At 42.0% G+C, this 6044-nt stretch overlaps 1 protein-coding gene across 1 annotated transcript in view; it reads right to left on the minus strand.

Annotated features, from left to right (window-relative positions):
* Positions 1–2452: 2452 nt before the first annotated feature.
* LOC310778030 (NACHT, LRR and PYD domains-containing protein 12-like) overlaps positions 2453–6044 on the minus strand; it is a gene marked incomplete at its 5' end in the record, with an annotated part of 58652 nt that continues 55060 nt past the window's right edge. Inside the window, one exon of the mRNA XM_083638345.1 lies at positions 2453–6044. This exon is cut by the window's right edge and continues 1080 nt beyond it.

The raw sequence follows: 6044 nt of genomic DNA on the forward strand, positions 1-6044 counted from the left end.
TAGCTCCACCCTCAGCAACTGCCTGGCTGGCTGCCAGCTGGGACACACATTATTTATTTGTATTTGTTCAAAAACATTGTGTCAACATGTGCTTGTGACATCGTGGGGGGCGAGAGCCTCTCTGTGACCAAGTCTCCTCTGGGAGCGTATCAATGTTCCCAGAGTTCAATGTAGGGAGGAGGTAGAGAGTTGTATCAATGTTCCCAGAGTTCAATGTAGGGAGGAGGTAGAGAGTCGGGATTCGAGGGCTGAGTGACATGGGAAGGATGTGGTGAAGGGGGGGGGGGGGGGGGGGGGGGGGGGGGGGGTGAGGGGAGGGGCAAACTCTGTTCGATCTGAGGAGGCCAGTTTCGGCTTTCCCCAGATCGGCAGAGGGTGGAGCAGCTACCAGGATAAACAAATTAAATTAGCACTACTGGGGAATAAGAAAAATCGGGGGAACAGAATGGTATAGGAAGAACAACTAGCCTACTGCTTCACCATACATACTGTACATACACATCATATACATTGTGCATATACATTGAACTACCTCATATACATCATTTGGTCACACTCATTTTTGTCTCACACATTAATTTCATCATCATCATACCTTTATTTAAACAGGGAAAAGACCATTGAGGCCAAGCTCTCTCTTACAAAGACGCCCTGCTTACATATACAAAAGAACAACAGCATCGAAAATATTACAGTAAAAGCAGAAATATTACAATATGTTCCTCTGATGATACACAAACAGCAACAGCAGAGAATATAGTATATCACAAAAAAGATATAAGAAATAACATACCGTAAATTCCGGACTATAAGCCGCGGCTTTTTTCCCGTTTTTTGGCCCCTGCGGCTTATATAACGGTGCGTCTTATCTATGGATTTTTTCAGAAAAAAAAAAAAAAAAAAAAAAAAATCTCTCTTTTTTAGCACTCTTTCTAACTATAAATCCACTTCTGTTTTAATTTCCTCTCTTGCCCTCTTTTCACCACACCGCGGACACTGTGTGCACTGTAAAAATAAACAACAGTGGTGTTGTGTTATGTTGTTTTGTTGAAATGTTACGGTAATACGGTAAATGGGAGCTTCCTCAAACAGCCATCTCTTTCCCGACAATCCCCTCTGTGCGTGACCACTTACATATGGTAATTACGGTAAGCAAACGGCCACAAGCCCATCAACTCCCTCCCCCGACTACCAGGAGAAAATCACAAACTTCGGCGAATTCACACAAAGGAAGATCAAGGAATATTCCATCGAACCGGAGCAGATCATAAATATGGATGAAGTGCCTTTGACGTTCGACCTGCCACTCACTCGGACTGTTAACAAGAAGCGCCCTGGAGGATTCTTTCACCAAAAAAAAGCTTTGCTCGTTCTCGACAGCATGAGAACGAGCAGTAGATGATCATGAGGTGGTTTTTCAGACGTGTCGATATAGCAGTTTATCGCAAAAGTGTAATGGAAACACATTTTTCGCATTTGCACGTCATGTGACCCATATTATCCCTTGGAAAAGGAGCGGAAAATAAGTTTGGTAAGTAAGGTTCGATAGCCGTGTCAAAACCTCCGCAGCAAGTGGAAAACTTTGAAGCAACGCTACGTAGCAGAAAGACGAGTGTTGTGCAAAAGCGTAGCCGGGCAAATTAGATAATGTTTAATGGCAGAAATCGGTCCATGGTGACAGCAGGCTGCCTGTGTGCGCGCATTTGGCACAGCGGCGAGATGAGAGGATGAAAAGCACACACTGGTGCGGTGGTGCTGTCTGAAGTGAATACAGTGACTGTGAGTAGGCTAATACATTGCACACGTTTCAGGTGCAATTATAGAACCAAATCAGCCTTTTCCCCCCTCCATCTCTAAATCGGACCAGTTGTAGGCTATTAGGCTACCTTTTTTCCTCTGCCTGTCGCGCTGACTGCATTCACGCAGCCAGCAACATTTTGCGACTCATTTTCTTTTGAATTGATAATCAGGCTCGTTTATATGCATTGTAACTTCATGTTGGGATTTCCATTGACCATTGGTTGGATTTGAGCATGCAGGGGACGGGATATGGGGCAGATCCCCGTGCGTAATCACTGTGGCAGCTGCTGCAACGGGGAATCACTCAAACGCAACTTCAATGGAAACGCCTACAAGTCGCAATTGTACATTGTCGAAGTTGTAGAAATATCGCAATTCTTTTGCGAAAAACTGTAATGGAAACACAGCTATAGATGAAGAGGAGTTCGTTGGTTTTGAGTGACAATGAAGGAGAGAGGAGAGTGGTTGACGAAGCCACCCTGAACCTGTTCGTTTCCGACACTGAAGATGAGGACTTTGGTGGTTTCAGTACGCAGGAAGAAGAGGAAGACGAGCATTAGTGACTTGACTTCTCTGGTTACAGGTTTGCTGCACATATAGCCTATTGTTGTGTGATTTTGTCTGGGGATTAGTGACCTGACTTTTGTTTTGTTTTGTTGAAATGTTAATAAATGGGAGCTTCCCCAAACAGCCATCGCTTTCCCGACATTCCTCTCTGTGCACGAACCCTTTCATATGGTAATTAAACATCAAAACACCCGCGGCTTATAGACCGGTGCGGCTTATAGAAGAAAAAAATAGTCAATTTTGGTCCCGCGGCTTATACACCGGTGCGTCTTATAGTCCGGAATTTACGGTACATAAAATAAACATGAAAGTGAAGGTTACCATGAAGTTACTACAACTAAGTGATACAATATCCAGAACAATATTCAGGAGATGAAGTTACTGCAACTAAGTGATACGATATGCAGAACAATCTTCAGATAAAATACATTGTTCTCACCCTATTAATTAAATTCATGATTATACCAACATTTATATTTTTCATATTCAAATGAAATTGCTCTAGCTTTAAAACAGGCCACTACAGCAATTTGATGGGGTACATCACCCAAATATGTGAAATGAATCAGATTAGTAATGTTGCATGTGCAATGTGCATCCTGGATATAGTTTGTTACAATAGACTTAGCTCAAATGCTAACGTTAAACAGTATGGATGGACAAGGTTAACGCCATTAGCGCCATGTTCTGGGTTGTACAGTAAAATAAAAACACCGATTTTGGTGGCCTAACATAACCTAAACAAAAACGTCCACCTTGTAAAGAAGATGACCCAGGGGCCACATTGAGTGAGGTCGGGGGCCACATTGAGTGAGGTCGGGGGCCACATTGAGTGAGGTCGGGGGCCGCATGTGGCCCAGCCCTGGCCTACATAATCTACTGTAGCTTATGTCTGTAGCATTAGTGAGTATGAGATCACTCAATCACCGAGGTGGGTGGAAGTTGCTTTGGGTACAGCATGGTGGGTAAGCTCAATTCAACAGTGTCAGTACAACAGAGACAGATATCAGCATTACACATGACTGCACAACAGACACTACACACAGATTACCACTAGGGATGGGCATTTCTAGCAAAAACACTATTCGAAATTCGCTGGCCAAATTCGAATTTTCGAAAATTAAAAAAAAAATGTAAATTTTTTTTTTTTTTTTTGTGAGTGAAATGTTGCATTGTCTCCCCTGATTCTAAGTCTACGGCTTTATTAATTAATATAAAAAGCTTCTGCTGTGGATTTTTAGCTCAAACAAGCATTGCACCACTGAAGTAAAGAACATGTTACATGACATTGACATTTTCGAAAATAAAAAACAGTTTTGACAATCATGAGTGGTTCATTAAATATTTAGTAGGCTCAGGTCTGAGTGCCAAAGGGGTGCCAAAGTCACCCCCTCTCCCTCTTCATGGGATTTCATCTGCCATTAATTTTTCCATAAACCTTGCTTAAAATGCTTATAAAAATTGTTTTACTTGCTCAAACCAAGCGATTTGACTATACTTAGAATCAGGGGAGACAATGCAACATTTCACTCAAAATTTTTTTTTTTTTTTTTTTTTTTTTTTTTCGAATTTCGAATTTCAATAATAAAAGTCGACCTTGATAATAACAACGATTATTCGAAAATTCGAAATTCGATGCCCATCCCTAATTACCACAAGACAAAAAAAGCACAGACAATAAGACTGACAGAGTTTTGTCTATTTGTTGACATTTGGTGATGTTTACTCAGCTAGCTTTCTTTTGTCTTTTGTGTAAGTGACTAATATGAACCTCTAACCATATTGTGGACTCTGGTGCATCGTGTGTGTGTGTGTGTGTGTGTGTGTGTGTGTCTGTGTGGCAGTATGCACAGAGGTGGAACGAGTACTGCCAAATCCTACTCAAGTACAAGTATTGTTACTTTAGTGAAAATTAACTCAAGTAGGCCTACAAGTGAAAGTATTAGTCCAGGAAATGACTCAAGTACAAATAAAAGTAAGAAATGAATCAAGTACAAGTAAAAGAGTAAAAAAACTAAACTCGAGTAAAAGCACATTTGCATTACTTTTTAAATGTTATAATGTTAATTATTTACCCGAATATAATTCACACATCCAGCACATGTCACCAGTGTGTGTTATCTAAGCTGTGCCTGTCTTTGTATGTCTTTGCCAGACGAGCTCGAGCTGCTAGCAGCAGTGCATATAACCAGCGGTGCCTCAGGAGGTCCCTGAAGATCATCAAAGACACAAACCACCCGCACAACAGCCTGTTCTCCCTGTTACCCTCAGGGAGGAGATACAGGGTCCCAAAAGCACGCACAAATCGCTTGAGGGACAGTTTCTTCCCGCAGGCCACGAGACTCCTTAACATACACAAATAGTGTAGTAGCTGTACTGTACCGCACTGCAGATGCTACCATTACGTATGTCTAATGTTTAATTGTATGTTTAATTAGGTATATGCTATTTGCAGCTGTTCGTCACATACGTCGAATTTAAAATGTTTAAGCACGTCTAAAGTATGCACATGACATGTGCACCTATGTGCAGTGAATGCCACTGTCTCTGACTTGTCTTATCACTCTACTGCCTTATTGCTTGTTGTGTCTCTTGTTGTTTTTGCACTCATATGCCCTGTTATATTTGTACTATGTTGTAAACGGAGTCCACAGCACAAGAATTTCACACGTGATACTTGTACCATGGAGTGACAATAAAAATCTTGAATCTTGAATCAATATCACAATCACATACATCCATTTAGCTCTGGCTATCAGCAGTGTCAAATGAAACTGAGAACTCTAAACTATGACGATGAGGATCACTACAATTTGATCGTCTACTCCTGTCTGATTCAGTTGGCCAGTCTTGAGCACGAGCCAGCAGTTTGGGCACCCTAAATGCGGAAGTGATTCTGGACCTGTTAGCGAGCAGTCCCAATGCTACTGTGCTGTTTTCATAGTGCAGTGTGCAAAACAAACATTTAAATTACTAATTTACTCAGTGTGCACTTAAAAGTACTCAAATAGAATATATATTATTAAAATGACTCAAGTAAGAGTAAAAGTCTAAAAATACTTAAAAATACAAATCCTTAAAAAAACGACCATTGGCACTCAATGATTAAGATGCCCTTGAGCAAGGCACTGAACCTGCTGCTCAGTGGCCAGGTGTGAATGTGTCTAACAGAACACAGGAAAACATGCGTCTTTTGCCAAACCTTTCATCAGGTGTATGTTTCACTTTTCGGCCACTAGATGTCCCACTTTGACCACACATACACTCAGCATCTACAACAGCCTTCAAAGACAAATAGCTGCCAAAGCAAGCAGACACACAGCGCTGTGTGGAGTCCATGTCAGGAGGACAGTTTGTTGATCCCTAAACACTCAAACTGTAGCTAAACTGTATCTCTCTCTCTGTCTCTCTCTCTCTCTCGCAAACGCACACACGTGCGCGCACACACACGCACACGCGCTCAAGCACACACGCCCGCACAGGCACGTGCGCACGCACAGACACACATGCACAAACTCTGTCTTCTTTCATATCAGAACAGATTGTTGATCCATAACACTCAAACTGTGGCTGACCTGTATCTCTCTCTCTGTCTCTCTCTCGCTATACGAGACTACTCTCGCAAACGCACAGACGTGCGCATACGCACGCACGCATGCACACACACAGACACACGT

This window comes from Poromitra crassiceps (genome assembly GCF_964638095.1).
Source record: "Poromitra crassiceps genome assembly, chromosome: 6".
Lineage (NCBI taxonomy): Eukaryota > Metazoa > Chordata > Actinopteri > Beryciformes > Melamphaidae > Poromitra > Poromitra crassiceps.